Here is a 17,631-nt window from a genome sequence, read left to right on the forward strand (position 1 = left end):
TGCTGTATTCAGCGATAGAGACTTGTAGTGAATTTATGGAGAGCAAATTATAATCTTGATAAAAGTGTGCATTGTTTAGACATTCTAATAAGACTCTTTTGGCCACCACCTCAAGTAGATATAACACATACTTCATTTGATGACAAATGACATGCTGTTGGGACTCTCTCGTATTATTTCATTTGGATCACCTTCAGATATGTATACATTTTAGGCAGCTTTTGCTGTATTAGGTTACTACAGTAATATTCAATTGACATTTCATCTTCACTGTCTCTCTTCATATTACTTTCCATAATGTCCTCTTCCCCACTTCCAACCGATTCTTCTTTATGAGCCCATCTTCCATCTATCAATAACTATTTTATTAACCTCTCCTAGGGAGATCTAGTTATTTGTTCTCAAACACTAGTCCCTTATTCTGTGTGTATCCTACATGGTTTTATGTGCTGTACATTGCTTATCATTCACTTTAAAAGTAATATTAACATGTGAGAAGATACGTGCCATATTTGTATTTTTGAACTTGTGTTACTATATACTCAGAATGATTTTTTTTCTAGTTTGCTTGCAGATATGCATATTCTTTCAAATTTCATGATTTACTTTGTAAAATGACTGAGTACTGTTTTGTTGTATAAATGTCCACATTTTCTTTATCTATTCTTCTGTTATGGACATCTGGGTTTTATCCAATTTCTGGAAGTGTTGCTTAGAGCAATTATAAATATGTTTGCACAAATGTCTCCATGGAAGGATAAAACATTCTTTGGATATATGCCCAAGAGTGGTATAGCTGGTTCTTGAGGCAGAACATTCTCCATATTGCTGAGGAAAAGCCACAAATATGTCCTTAGTGGCTATACATTTTTGTACTCCTACTAGCAATGTCTGAATATTCTTAGCCAATGTGACTCTCTTTAGACCATACCTGAAACTACTTTTGGTTTCCATTTCCCTGGTGACTATTGATCTTGCACATATCTTTAAATGTTTCTCAGCCATTTGAATTATTTCTTTAAGAATTCTCTTCTGATATCTTTTTCTATTTCTTTCTTCAGAGACTGAAGTTTTTTTTTTTTTTTTTTCATAAAAGTCTTTCACTTGTTTGGTTAGAGTTACACCAAGGTACTTTATGTCCTTTGTGGCTATTGTGAAGGGTGTTGTTTTCCCAATTTCTTTCTCAGCCCTTTTGTCTTCTGTATACAGGAGTGCTACTATTTTTTTTGAGTTGATTTTGTATCCGGGCACTTAGCTGAATAGATTTATCAGCTGTAGGTGTTCCCTGGGAAAATTTTTGGGGTCACTCAGGTCTACTACCATATATCATCTGCAAATTATGACATGACATGAAGTCATGGGCTGGCTCTTTGATCACCTCCATGTGAGGGGGTAGCAGCCTTACCAGTCCACAGAGGAAAACAATGAAGCCAGTCCTGATGAGCCTTGATAGACTTGTGTCAGATGGAAGAGGATGAAGTCCTACGATATCATTGGACTGGGGGAGGGGCATAGGAGAAGAAAAGGGAGGGTGGGATTAGGAGGGGATGGGGAGGGTGCTACACCTGGGATACAAAGTGAATAAACTGTAATTAATAATAGTAAAAAAGAATTCTTTATTTAGAATTATATTGTGTATTATTCGTATTGTATATTTTCTTGATATCTAATTTTTCTTTTGACTTATTTATTCATTTGAATATTAGAATATATTTGGGTGTGTAGTTCGTGAACGTATTTTAGCTTTTTGTACACTTCTTCATTTTCAGAATGATGGCAGTCCTTTGTTATGAAGAAGATTTTCAGTTATCTGCTGTAATATTGAAGATGGTTTATCTTTATGCCTGGGCAAGGGCTAGGAAGATCTCCCCCACTCATTGACAACTAAGATTAATACAGCAAAACTCTCCATCATAAAAAATTGCAATCCTCATTGCAATCATTCAGTGCAATCTTCATCAAAATTCCAGACAATTCTGTTGTCAATTGTTGAAAGGACAATTGTTGCAAGGACAATTTTCAGCTTTAAATAGAAGCACAAACAAACCATGAAACCTAAAACAATCCTAAATAAGAACTGCAAGAGGGATCACCCATCCAAAGATTAAATTGAACTAAAAACTATAGTAGTAACAGCATGGTACTGGCAGAGTAACAAACACTTTACTTGATGATGAGATGAAAAACCCATGCAGAAATCCAAATACCTATTGACAGTTAATATTTTTAAAATAAGAAATCTTGAAATAAACACTGGAAAAAAAGACAGCATCTTCATCACATTGTTGTGGTCAAACTAGAAGTGTGCACATAAAATAATTCAAAGTATCCTTATGTATCACTCTGAACAAAACTCACCAAAATAGATTAAAGAGCTCAGTAAAATCAAGAATCAGAGAATATGATGGATGAGAAATTAAGGAATAGTATTTTTCTCTAGTCATGAGAATGTCTTTTTCATGTTTTGGACTGTGTTGGTGAGGCTTATCACTTGAGTTTTTGTTAGACTTCTTCAGCCATTTTTTATTTCTAGATATATCTCAGTTTTTCATTTTATCGATTCCTTTTGTAATAAAATGTCTTCAACTATCTTCAGTGTTTTATTTCACTTTTTGTTTTCACAGACATCATTGAGGCTTTATATATATCCTGTGCTATATCCTTGATTTATCTTTGTTTTGAAATCATTGTCTTGTTCTGTGGCTATATTGAATTCCTCAGGGTCTCCTCTAGTAGGGTTGTGGTGATTTGCTGTCTTGGGTGTTAATGATTTTTATTTCACTCTGGTGTCTAGTTATCTGGGTTTGGGATAATTGTGATTCTAGTTGTTGCTATCTTCACTTGTCTATTTTAGGTTTATGATGTTTAATCTCTTCACTTCTGTTTCTCTCTCTGGATCTTAGGAAAGGATGTTGGCTGTTTATTGTCTTGTAGAGAATTCTTCTGAGTGTGTGCCTTGATAGATAGGTCATTAGGGATACTATCAAGAGAGTGTTCTGAGGTGTGGGTGATTACACTAAAAAATAATGATGTATAAAGATAGCCCTTACCTCAGAGTATAGGGCTGGAAAAGGTTTTGAAAGCAAATTGACCAAAAAAAAAAAAAAAAAAAAAAAAAAAACACAAGACGAAGTAGCCATTTTCATGTCTCAAAATAAGTTTTCAATCAAAATTAATCAAAAGAGATGGGGAAGAACACTTTATACTCAATAAAGGAAAAATCCACCACTACAACCATTCAATAATGAACATCTATGATGCAAATGTAAGGGTAGTGTCATTCATAAAAGAAATATTACTAAAGCTTAAATCACACATTGGATCTCACGCATTAATAGTCAGAGACTTCAGCACAGACTTTCTCCAAAGGACAGATCAAGACAGAAAGTAAGTGGGGAAATAAATAAACTTACAGACATCTTGAATCAAATGGGCCTAACAGATATATACAGAACATTTCTCAGTGGCTCGGGAAACCTCCAAATTTGACCATAAAATCAGTCACAAAGCAAGCCTCAGAAGATATAAGAAGATTGAAATAACTCCATGAATCTTATTAGACATCCATGGATTAAAGCTAGACTTCAACAAGAGAAACACCACATGATCATGGAAGAAACAAAGGAAGAAATAAAAGACATTTTAGTTTTCAATAAAAATGAAGGCAAAACATACCCAAGCTTATGAGACACAATGAAAGTAGTCCTAAGAGAAAAGCTCACAGCCTTTTGATAAATGAAGTGCCTTCATAAAGAAATTGGAGAGATCCCAAATTAGTAATTTAGCAGCATACTTGAAAGCTCTGTAAGAGAAGGAAGCAAACACACCAACATGTAGCAGTTGACAGGAAATATTCAGTCTTGTGGCTGGAATCAATACATTGGAAGCAAAGAGACTGATACAAAGAATCAATAAAACCAAAAGCTGATTCTTTGAAAATATCAACAAGATAAACAAACCCTTAGCCAAACTAACTAAAAGACAGAGGGAGAGTATCCAGGTAAACATCAGAAACAAAAAGGGGAACATAACTACAGACAATGAGGAAATAAAAAAATCATTAGGACGTAACTCAAAAGCCTGTATTTTACAAAATTAAAAAATCTAAAGTAAACAAAGGATTTTTCTGGATAGATTTCACCTACCGAAGATAAATCAAGATCAGGAAAAAGTTTAAACAGTCCAATAACCACTAAGAAAATAGAAGGAATCATCAAAAACCTCCCATCAAAAAAAAAAAAAGCCCAGACCCAGATGGTTTTAGTGCAGAATTCTGTCAGACATTCAAAAAAGAACTAATACAGATACTCTTCATATTGTTCTACAAAATAGAAACAGAAGGAACATTGCCAGATTCATTCTATGAGGCCACAGTCATGCTGAAACCTAAACTACATAAAAACCCAACAAAGAAAGATAATTCCAGACCAATTTCATGCGTGAACTTATATGTAAAAAACTCAATAAAATACAAACTGAATCCAAGGACACATCATATACATTATCCCAGGGATGCAGGGATGGTTCAACATACAAAATGTCTTCAATGTAATCCACCACATTAAAAAATTTAAAGAAAAAATCACTGTCATCTCATTAGATGGAGAAAATGTGTTTGATAAAATCCAACATCCCATCATGATGAAAGTCTTAGAGAGATTAAGGATACAATATCTACATTTAAACATAATAAAGACTATATACTGCAAGCTAATTGCAAGCATCAGAATAAATGTGGAAAAATTCAAAGCAATTTCATTAAAATCAGGGACAGAAGAAGAATGTCCACTCTTTCTGTACCTCTTCAATATAGTACTTTAAGTTCTAGCTAGAGCAATAAGACAATGAAGGGAGATCAAGGGCATACAAATCAGCAAGGAAGAAGTCAAAATATTGCTATTTTCGGACCAGGTGTCAGTGTGTGTAAGTGACCCCAAACATTCCACAAGAGAACTCCTATAGCTGATAAACAGCTTCAGCAAAGTAGCTGGATACAAGATTAATGTTTTAAAAAAATCCATAGCCCTCCTGTACATAAGGGACATATGTGTTGAGAAAGAAATTAAGAAAACTTCACCATTCATAATATCCACAAATGTTATAATGTATCTTCGTGTAACTCTAACCAAATAAGTGAAAGACCTGCATGAAAAGAACTTCAATGGTCTGAAGAAAGAAAATGAAGATGTCAGAAAATGGAAGGATCTCCCAATTTCCTGGATCCATAGGATTAACATAGTGAAAATGGCCATCTAACCAAAGGCAATCTACAGATTCAATGCAATCACATCAAAATACTCATGCAGTTCTTTTCAGATCTTGAAAGAACAATTCTAAACTTTATATGGAAGAGTAAAAAAAACCCAGAACAGCTTAAACAGTCCTAGACAACAAAAGAATTTCTGGAGTTATCTACATCCCTGACTTCAAGCTACAACACACAGCAATAGTAATAATACTGCATGGTGCTGGCATAGAGATAGACTGGTTGGTTGATCAATGGAATTGAATCAAAGAACCAGAAATAAACCCACATACCTTTGGTCAATTGATTTTTGACAAGAAAGCCAGAACCATACAATGGAAAAAACACAGCCTCTTCAACAAACCATGCTGGTCTAACTATCTCTGCATGTAGAAAAATGCAAATAGATATATATTTTTCTCCCTGAAAAAAAATCTCAAATCCAAGTGGATCAGAGACCTCAATATAACGGCAGAAATACTAAATCTGTTAGAAGAGAAACCTGGAAAGAGCCTTGAACTCATTGGCACAGGAGACAACTTTCTGAAAAGAACACCATCAGATCTATAAGGAGTAAACACTATCAATGGAACTAAATGTCAATCTACACATTAGGAAAAGAACACATCAATCCTATTTTCAACAAATATCCAAACTATACAATGGACTCAAGAAATCAAACTGCAAAAAAAAAAAATGACCCAATTAAATAATTTTACAGAACTAAACAAAGGATTTTCAACAGTGAAATCTTGAATGGCTTAGAAGCACTTAAAGAAATGCTCACCTTCCATCATCATCAGAGAAATGCAAATCAAAATTACTCTGAGATTCTATCTCATACCCAGTCTGAAAGGCTAAGATCAAAAATCTCAAGTTGTAGTAGATCCTGGTGAGGATGAGGACAAAGGGGAACACCCCTTCCTTGCTGGTGTGAGTGGAAACTTTTACAAGCACTTTGGAAATCAATCTAGCGATTTCTCAGAAATTTGGAAAGACCTAGCTATACCACTAATGGATATATCCCCCAAAGAAGCTCTATAAGAAGGACACCTAATCAACTACCTTCATAGCAGTTTTATTTGTAATAGTCAGAATCTGGAAACCACTTAGATGTCCCACAACTGAAGAATGGATAAAGAAACCGTGGCACATTTACACAAAAGAATATACTCAGCCATTAAAAACAAAGCAATCAACTTCCACTGCTTTCCCCAGCCATCTGTGAGATTATCTGAATTCTCTGTTTCTTATCTGAGAAAGAAATCTTACTCTGAGCACGCATAGACACACCTTACCCACTCCACCCCAACCCCTCCTCCATATTGGCTATATATGACAACAATTTCACGATAGGATCAGGACCCTTGAGAAAAAGAAGTTTCTCTAGGATTACAGTAATCAGAATAGAATAGGATAGAATAGTGTCATAGTGATTATGACATTTAAGGAAACCACAGGCCGCAAATGCACACCCTCATGGTTTTATAAATGATAAATGCACCTGGGTCAGGCCTGCACAGGTAGATGATGAGAGACATTTAAGGGTGAGGGGAGGAAGACCCTCTCCTCCTCTTCAGGGATGCTCTCCAAGCTCAGACACACATAGGAACCTTCGCAGAGGAATTCATCCAAACCCTTGGACGAGAGGAGTTCTGGAGGAGTTTTGAATTCCCTGCAGTCACCAGAGCAGTTAGTGCCACCTGAATTCACTATGCCAATTTCTTGAGAAAAAATTTGAAGCCACTGCCTGACCTCCACATGGGCTGAGATGCTGTGGCTCCTTCATGGGTCTTTCTCGAGTTCTGTTTAAGTCCCTCAGTTTCCTATTCTTGTATTTGAAGAATGACTGACACAAAGGAACACAGAGAACATTACAATATGACAATGGAAATCATATTTCTTTCCCATAAGCCAAGTTTGGGAAACTGCCACTGTAGTGAAAGACTGTTGATATAGAGCCTCTTTTTCCTTTCTTCGGTAAGATCTGACTGAAGCCTGGCCTGTGAGTTCAAGGCCAGCCTAGTCTACAGAGTCCTGGACAGCCTAGAAAAACAAAAACAAGCAAACAAACAAAATCCAACCATCCAAAACAAATCAAAACAGACAAACACAAACAGCTGCTATGGGAAGTTGAAATTGTATGTATTTTACTATATAAAATTTAGGAATTAAACCCAGCTTCTATCTTGTCATGGCCTTAACTCAACCTTCACATCCACACTCACTTTTCTCTCTGTTCCCCAGTGCCTCCTACTGAGGAAAATAACTGCTGAGGTCCTAGTGAGTACTATTTCTCTTCTATTTCTTCTGCAACAATTTCACAGTTGAATCATATAAGGACAGGCTGGAAAGGGCAGCAACTGAACCTCTTTTTAGATAGGATTCACTACAGAGCAGTTTCATCAGAGGCAAGAGAAACGATTCGGCCATGAGACAAGCAGCCTTGGATTCATCCCTGGCTTGGGTTTCAATTCTGATCTGATGCGGCATCAAAGGGTTCCATTATTTCTCTTCCCTTGTTTTCCCTCCCTGCCACCCGCACCCCAATGAATCATGTCCCTGCCCTTCGATGATGAGCTCACTAGAATGAGGTCATGGGCCAACAACCTACTCCTCTCTGTAGTCTTCCCACCAGCAACGAGAAACCATAACCATGAATTACATTATCCAGTGGTTCTTTGGAATGTATAAAGCAGAGCCTTGTGATTTTGCCAACTTTTCAAGATGTGCATACACGAGTGTAAGGCTGTGTCAACTCTATATGCACTCTCATCTGACGATTAAAGGTTTGTTTTTTAGTAACATAAGTCTGGTGTCCTGCACTACTAGGGTACTGTGTGAACAAACAATCCATAAATATATAAAATATATCTATATAAATATATGTATATAAAAACCAATCAATAAATATATAATATATAATTATATATAAATATATATGGTATACATAATATATATAAAATATATCTCTATAACTATATTAATATATTTATATAAAATAACAATCCATAAATATATAAAAATATACGATATATATACAATTACATATAAATATATGTTATACAGTATATAATATATCACATATCTATATTAATATATATATAATATATTAAAAATAAATTTTGTAAACCCAATTAAGAAAAAATCACTATGCTTCTGCTCACTGAATGCTTTATAATATTAACACATCATGACTTCTGAATCATGGGAGGGTAGCAATTCTTTCCTATTTTCTTATAAGTGCTTGTTATGTTTTGTTTTTGTTTTTTTACAATTCTGCTTTATTTGGGGGTGTTTAAGCCTCAGCCTCCCCATTGTGGGGAATAGGTAAAACAGACCGCTTTACTTCTCTGGGCTGTTGTTGATCAAGGGTCCTTTGAGAGTCTCCATATCAGTCCCCATCAACTGCAGATACAGCCACCTTCTCTCTACTCCAGGATGTGCTCAGAGGCCCTCTCAGTGCACGAGGCAGGCCTGTTATCAGCTGTCAAAAAAACATGTCCTGAGAGACCATTAATAGGTGTGGATGAACTATGTGCAAACTGAAATCCCACACTCGGGATTAAGATGGAAACAAATTCACACAACATTCCCAGCACTTCCATTCTGTCTCCTCACTGTGGCCTCCAACTGTCGGGAACCCATTTGACTCCAATCAGGCTTGTTACCCTGAATAAAAGGAGGAGGCCGTCACCCAGGTTCTAGTTATGCAAAAGCCAAAATAGACAGAGACACTGGACACATATAGAAATAGGACCAACTTCCAGGGGCAACTCAACCAAAACCACCATTATCCCAAAAGGACTTAAATCAATGTGTCTTTTAAGGACTGGGGAGACATCTCAGATATGTCTATGTGCTGCCGAACTTGCTCTTGTGTATTTTTACTGGCTGAATGCATTGTTAAATCAGGTCACTAGGAAACATTTTTGTTTCCATTCAAGCGAGTCCTTGCACAACCAAGAGTTCACCTAGTGACTTAATATCCTTCCCGCAAAAATCAGACTGGTATGCGGGGCCCATATCCTTCCCATATAGTCAGTTCCTGCACCTTCCCCAAACATGTCCATTTCCAAGGGAAACCGTCTCATTAAGGGCCTCCTCCACAGCCAGAATTTGCACTGTTTCCTTTTGGAGACATTGAGGTGAGAACTTTTTTTCAGATTACAGGCCTCGACTTCCCCTCCAAAGTTCAATATAATCTTGTTCAGTTTAAGTGAGGACTGTGTTTTCAGAACAGCCCCTGGTAAGAACTTCTGGAAGGTTTGTACTTTGGGAGCCAAGGTGACCCTGACCTGGCTGTGGATAGGCCTGTCTTTTAAGTGGTTCACCAGCATACTGGCTCCCTTCAAATTCTTTGGATCTGCACCAAACAGAGCATATGTTTTAAGCTTTAAACCTTAAAGAGAAACCCATGAGTTGTTTTTTTTTTAATATTTATTTATTTATACATGAGCACTCTGTCTGAATATATGCCTGTATGAAACAAGAGAGCACCAGATCCCATTGTAGACAGTTGTGGGTCATCATGTGGGCTGCTGGGAATTGAACTCCAGACCATCTGGAAGGGCAGCCAATGCTCTTCACCACTGAGCCATCTCTCCAGCACCCACCCATGAGTTTTTAAATCAGATAAGGCCATTCAGCTCTTCAGCCCTTAAGTTCTGGTTTCTCATGGTTCCCCATCAAAGCACCCTCACCAAATAAAGAAAAGTGTCCGGCTTTTTTGTGCATAATTTTTATCTGCAGGGAAAACCTCCCCAAGACCTGCACATGCACACACACACACACACACACACACACACACAACCTCTCTCATTGGTCCTTGCGGGCACACGGTTTTTCACAGGTACCAGGTGAAACTTAGGTGCAGTTATCTGAGCCCAGCATGAAGCCACAAAACAAAAATATTGTTTCTTGAGATTTCTCTGATAGGGGAGGTCCTCCTCCCCTTTCATCTGACCCTAGCCTATCAGGTCTCATCAGGACTGGCTGCATTGTATTGCTCTGTGGCCTGGTCAGGCTGCTCCCCCCCCCATAGGAGGAGGTGATTAAAGAGCCAACTACTGATTTCATGTCAGAAACAGTCCCTGTTCCCCTTACTAGAGTTCCCACATGGATACTGAGCTGCCATGGGCTACATCTGAGCAGGAGTTCTAGGTTATCTCCATGCATGGTCCTTGGTTGGAGAATAAGTCTCAGAAAAGATGGAGTGGGGCATGGATGGAAATGAGGGAGCAAGGGTGAGATCGGGAGAGATTGAAGGAGGGGCCTATAGATGGGATAGAAAGTGAATAAACTTGGAATATTATAAAAAATAAAATGTTAAAAAAATCATTTATATTCAGAAATGAAATGTATAAGGAACTCAGTCTCAACCCAAATTTTGTTAGCAGCTTTTACACTTTTTGCCAAGAGGGCATTTTGCATTTATTACAAAACACAATCCATATTGTTCTCTGAGAAGACTATATGACTCCTGTGGGAGTCATTTATAAATCCTAATAAACTCCTCTGTAGTACTTGTAAATCACTGTAAACTCGACATTTCACCAAAGATGAATATGATGTAGCATAACTTAAGAATCCTGCAATCATTTTTGTCAGCATTGTTTGATTCTACTAAGTATGTTCTCTAGACATATTAATAATATTAATCATCTCACAAGAATGGGCTTCTTGGTGTATGTGATTCCTACCTTTTATATATTATATTATATAATATTATATAATATTATATAATATTATATTATATTATATTATATTATATTATATATTATATATGTATATTACTGCTAAAGCATTTAAACACCATGGTAATTTAATAAAGAATTCACCTTAATTTGTATTTTGTTCTTTAATTATAAAATGTATAAATAATTAAAAAAATGCTCTTTACTTAATATTCAAGGGCACCTTCCATTTGTGGAACAGATGGGTAACTCCACTGCAGTGAGGAATGGGCTAAGGAAGCCTGATCCACCAGGAGGAAGAAAGAGAACTGCTTACTGAGTGCTGTGGGGCCTCCGGCATGCCCTGAGATCTTGAATTTGGGAGCCTAGGGTCCCTTCCCACAGAGGAGAGCAGCAAGTGGCTCAGCGGCAAGTGTGGGAGGGCTGGGTGGTCCCGAGGCTGGGAGGACAGGCGTTAGTGCTGCTGAAATGTGAATCTCCTTAGACCTGAAGAAGGCACGGTCCTGGCCTGGAAGCCAGGGTCAGGGAATAATGGGCTGAGTCCCTTCCACACACTCTAACCCTAAGGGAGACACCCTAACCCTAAGGGAGCCCTCCTGTCACACAAAAATCTCTGGCCAATCAGAGCCTCTGACCGGACCTGCCAGTCAAGAGAGGGGGCGTGTTCTTCCGTGTGCCTTTGTATGGGTTCAGCTCCTGCTGCTGAGCAGGTTCTCAGGGTTCCAGGTGAAGAGCTCTGATCGCTGCTGCCGCTGCTTGGGTGCTGTAAGGGAACTGAGGCAAGCTACGAAGTTGCAACATGGTGAGTGCAGGGAGAAGAAGGCGGCTGAGCGGCGGGAGCTGGTGTGCGGGGTCTCTTCCAGGACTGGCTAGTCAGCGGCGGCCCCTGGGGAGGAACCTTGTGGTCCTGACCTCTCGCTGGAACCAGTGGTGGCATCTGAGTCACTTCACTGAGGGGATCGCATCCGCGCAGAGCGTTTGCAGCAGGGGTTCTTGTGCAGAATCATCCTCGTGGCTGGACACCAAACTCGGAATACTTGAGTTTGTCTTCAGTGTTCCAGTTTCTCTAGTGTCTTCTACAAGTTCTGCTCTTAGCATTTAACCTTTGGGTGTGAGATCCATTTAGAGGTAGTTTTGTGGGGGTTGGAAATGGCATCTCGTGTGTTGGGTAGCACTCCAATATTAAGCTGTGATGAGGAAGAGTAGAATTGATGATGTAAAGGATTGGGAAGTATAGGTGACACTAAATAGAATTTAGCCAGGGGAGAGGACTGCCTCTCAGTCACCCCACAGGTATGCTAACCAGGCCTGTTAGAGATTAGCATGCTAGCATACACATGCTGACAGGGCTTGTCCAGAAATTTGGCTCTAACCCTAGCAAAAAAGAGAGATAAATGTGATTTACAACCAGCTACCGGGCCGATCCTCATATCAAAGAACAGGCCTCTACGGAGTGGCTCAAGGTGGTCTCAGGGTCACTACCAACATTATAGCCTGTGGTGACATAGAGGTGTTAAAGTAACATTTATTCCCCTGATGTAGTTTTCCTCCAGGAACTTAGTGCCTTCATCTGCTAACCTAGGCCTAGTCCTGCAAGCTTCTAGCCTCCATACAATCAAATCTAGGCTTAGAATGTTTTCATCCTCTGAGACTTGGTGCTGAATAAACTCACCCTTTCTATTTCTTTTAGAACTCTTGCTAGGCTGTTCAACTCAGCTGTTCTGGCTCAGACTCCCCTCCCGTCTGGCTTCTCTTAGTTTCTGACTGAATTGCTCTGTTTGACCTCATACTAACTTTGGCAATATGTTATAATCCTCTAGATGGTTCTCATTCTCTGGCTCTGTCTGTCTTCACCTGTGCCTAGTTTCTCTCTTCAACTTGTGTCTGTAAAAGTCTCCCAGTAAAACTTTTTTTCTGAATTCTGCAAACTCAACTTGACTGCATTGCCTCTCAACTCACTGACTCACTCAGCTGAACAGCCTGAGCAGAAATGGCTAGAACTCAAACATCTGCATGCCTCAGTTTCCTGAGGGTTAGGATTAAAGGTTTATACCATCACACCCAGACCTAAGCTTTTCTTTCCTGAAGCTTGCGCTATACCTGGCTTGCCTAGTCCACAAGGATCAGCTTATCTCTCTCTCCTGTGATTAAAGTTGTGTTTGTATTCCAACCAGACTGTATAGACCTAGAAAGTCTTTGGATTTGATCTCTTGCTAGAACAGTCATGTTCTGAATTAAAATTCATTTACCTAAAGGTCCAGATTTGTTTTTGGGAAAAGAATAGTTTTTTTCCACAGGGGCAAGTCTATACTGGTTGACAACACTTTGAAAAGGAAAACAACAACAACAGAAAAAACAAACAAACAAACAAACAAACAAACAAAAAATGTCTTTGTGTTCATGGCTGACATGATCAATGAAGGCATTCCATGAGGCCTTCATGTAAGAGGAATGGCATAGTTCTTTCTCAAACTCATTAACATTCTTGGCATAGCCAGTAACAGACAGGGGCCTAGGCCTTGGGAGCTTTCACTAAGTTATCCATGTATTTAGAATAAAATGGAGTTCCTTCTCAAAAGCGAGGAACATGTTTGGGAGAGCCTGTAATGGTCTGAGTCCCAGGCCTTTGGGGGGGCATTGCTTCAGATCATAAGATACTAGCTCTTTCCACCACTTGGGGCTGTGGTTGTCACTTCCAAGGCCACTGTAGGCTTAGTTAATAATGTTCTTGAGAGACCCTGTGTTCCTCTTAATGCAGCTTTGTTTCATTAGACTCCTCATGAGTTTGTTCCTACATATGATATTTTCTGCTGACATTATAGAAGTTAACCATTTCCTTCCATTTCCCCTGTGTTGATATATTTTTTAATGTATACACCTTACCCTTGTTCATTCAAATACTGATTTCTTCTGCACCCCCCCCCCAACTCTCTGGTTTCAATCCGGATATTGCATTGTGATACTCATTTTAGGAATCCTGTCTCAACTCTTGTGTAAACAGGACAATATAAAGCAACTAGACACAGTGTTGATCAGGGAGGAGGCAGAGGACAGGAAAGAGGGGAGGAGCCAGAAAGCGGGAATGAGTGGGAGGAGAGGGGTGAGAGGAGAGTGAGGAGAGCAGAGCTGGAGGAGAGATCTTGGAGGACATTCAACATGAACCAGACCTAAGATTTCACAAAAAGCAAGTTTAATGTGGGAAATCTAAATATTAGGAAACTGAGGGCTTGGAGGTTTAGGAGGGAGTAAATATTGCCCAGCATTGTGTTCTAGGTTAACTAAAAGCTAAGTCTCTGTGTGGTGATTTGGTTATACAGCTGTTTAAGATTAACTGCAAGCATTACCGGTAGATAAACCAATAGTAAATATTAATCGTCTCCTACAAAACCCTTGAAAGTAGTATACCAGATGTTATTCTTGAGAAGCTAACATGGCCATGGACCTCTCAGAGGCTGAACCACCAACTAAATAGTATTCATGGGCTGGACATAGAACCCCTCCACATATGTAGCAGATGTGTATCTTGGTCATCATGTAGCTCTCCTAACAGTGGGAGTCCTGGTTGTTTCTGACTCTGTACCTGGGTTTGGATCACTTTCCTCCACCTGGACTGCCTTGCCTAGCTTCAGTGGGAAAGGGTAAAATTGGTTCCATTTAGACTTGATGCATCAGGGTATGTTGGTACTTAAGTGGGGAAGGAGATCTGCTCCTATGAGGATAGAGGTAGGGAGGAGTGGGGTGTGGGGATGAGACAGGGAGGAAAGGAAGGTGGATTTTTCCATCTGGCTGTTAAGTGATTAAATAAATGAACTGAAGGATAAAAATGCTTACTCAGCTTAACACATAGCTTGTATAAGACATCCCCACCCCAGCTTTTATTTTTTCCAATGTTGCCTTTTTCTCTTCTGGCACACTCACTTCAGGACCCTGTCACTGAAGAATGACCTGCTGTTTGAGGGCACTAGTCTACTTCTGGCAATATTTTTGCTGTGTAAATCTTTCTAAGTGGCTAGACTTACAAGTCTCCAGTCCCCATTTAAATTGTTGAAAACATAACCTGTGGACTGAACCTAAAAGTGACTTAAAGGTTACAAGATATGTGTAATGCAAAATTTTGTCCTCAGCTGGCTCCTTTTGAGCATTGGCCAGAGCTGAATGTATGCTGTCATTAATTGCATGCTGTCTTAATCTTTTAATTGTGTTTGCAGTGATTTCTCCTTGGGAGGGGATATTAATTCTAGACCAGCTGCATCTTAAGCCTGGTAGATAAATGTTTCCAAGACAAGCTATTCAGACTGAGGTCACCTTCATCCCAGTCTGCTTCTTCCTAGGGCAATGACCTTGATTTCCTCTTGATTAAACTTTCTAAATTCTTTAGTTAAAGGGCTGTACCAAAAAAGAACTTTATAATTTGAATTAGTGATATACTGTCCATTGTAGTTACAGTGAAAGGATTTCCATATGGAGCATGTTTTCTGCCTTCTGTTCAGAACAGGAAGAACATTTTTTTATGTACAATTGCTGGGTGAAACAGGATAGGCAATAGCTAGATCAAGGACTAAAATTTAAGGCAGTCAGCTGCAGGGGTCACCCTATGAAGAAGGACATGATCCCCACAGGGTTAGTGAGATTTTTCAATTTCTAGCACATATTAACTTTTGCATGTGAGTGAAAATAGACCAGATTGGTGGGTGTTCAATTTAGGTACCTTAGATGGAGCCAGTGAATATTGAATTTCCAAGTAAGGTCTATCCTATGCATTTATGTGCAGTCTTCTTGGACAGGGCTATGTCTGCTCAGAAATTTGAGACTAGTGCTAGTGGCAGTAATCTCAGCAGCTAACACTGCAGGTAGAATCAAGTCCAAACTGTATCCAATTAATGCCAATAGCTCTACCAGAAAAGGGCCTGCTTTTATTAAAAGTCAGTATACCTACGCATTTTTCAATTATATTTATCTTTCTAAAAAAGTCAATTGTTGGAATTACTTACTAAGTTTTATTTTCTTTATGTATCACTGCTCTAATCTCTTATTTGTTTCTCTTTTCCAACATTTCCCAGTTATTAAGAATTTCATTCCTGGGACAGGAGACATGTCTCAGTGGTTAAGAGCACTGTCTCTTTTTCTAAAGGACCCAGATTCAATTCTCAGCACCCACATAGCAGCTCACAACTGTATGTAATGCTAATTCCAAGGGATCTGATACCTTCACAGTACTGCACAAAAAATAATATTAAATGATTTTTTTAAAAGAATTTCATTCCCATTTAAAAAGGGATTTCTCATTAGTTTCTGTTTAGAGCACTGTCTCCCAAAATGCATCCTTTCTTCACGCTGTGTAGTTAAGAGTTACTTTGAACACGTAATCCTGCGTCTGTGGCCCAGTGCCTTGCAACTCATTTCAGGCTGGACCTTAACCTGGTCAGTGAAATGGAAAAGAGACCAGTGAATGAGGTTCCTCAAACATCCCTGGCTTTTATAGGGTGGGCAATTACAAATAAAGAGGGACCTGTGTATGAAATGAGTTCACTGACCAACTATGAAGCTGGTGTCATCATAGCACAAAAAGGGATGGAGAAGAAGGATGGTGAGAGCTTTCCTGCTTGGACAGGAAGTGTCAGTTATTCAATTTTAGATGGTTAGGAAAAGTCCAAACTAGTAATACTTGGATTTCACATACCAAGGCAATTAAGATTCTGGAAGAGGAACTAAACTTATTTCTAGAAACCATACTTCTGTAGTTACATTGATTCAACAAACACAGAAGATCTGGACAAAATGGTGTGGCCGAGCCTAACAGGAATGTTATTACTCTAACAATAATGGTGCGTCCCAAGATAAAAGGAGTGAATAATACTTGGTGTGCCCTGCTAGGCATGTCTAGTCCTAGAAAACTATTGGAGCATGAACCCTGTTTCAACTTTTACAACAGTTTTTGAGATTATAATTAAATCATTTCAGCCTCCTCATTCTTCCTTACTGTTAAGTCTCAAATGCTGGGACAAATGGCTGAGATACCTATTTAACAACTCAAAGCAGGCCCAGTTGCTGGTTCTCCCAGCATAACTGTTTCTACCTGCCATAGGTTAATGGTTGGCATTTCAGCCTTCTAGCCTAGGGTCTGAGTTCCCCTTCCCCTGGATGGTCTTACTAATGTAATCCAACCATTTTGGTTACCTGGTCTTTTTCATCTATTATTTAATATCCTAGCCTCTTGGTCTGGCTTTGCCCTCTCCTCTCCTCCCTTACCTTGTAAGGCTCGCAGTCATGTCCCCTCTGAACTCTCCCAGACATCCCTGCCTCTTGCTATTCTGTCTCTTTTATGTATAATAAACTTTCTACTGTAACATACCTAGAATCATCCATGTCCTTACCTTTTTTTCTTTTTTTCATTCATTTCTCATTTACCACTCCTTACTTTTAAATTCATGGTCACTTTTTGCTGTAATTGTTGTTACTGTTTGACTTTGACTTGTTTGGCTTTGGGATTTCTCAGCTATGAGGTAGGGATAGCTGCACTGAACATTGATTGTGTGTTGGAATATGCACACAAAGGACCCTGTGTCTTGGAAGAGGAACTGTCTCCTTGTGTCTTGGAGAATGGAATGTTGTACTAAAATACAGATTTCTTATAGTAGGGCTCTGTCTGAGCCTAAGGTGGAAGGGCCCAACTGGGAAGGCCTCAGCTGT

The sequence above is a fragment of the Meriones unguiculatus genome (genome assembly GCF_030254825.1).
Source record: "Meriones unguiculatus strain TT.TT164.6M chromosome 13 unlocalized genomic scaffold, Bangor_MerUng_6.1 Chr13_unordered_Scaffold_33, whole genome shotgun sequence".
Classification (NCBI taxonomy): Eukaryota; Metazoa; Chordata; class Mammalia; order Rodentia; family Muridae; genus Meriones; species Meriones unguiculatus.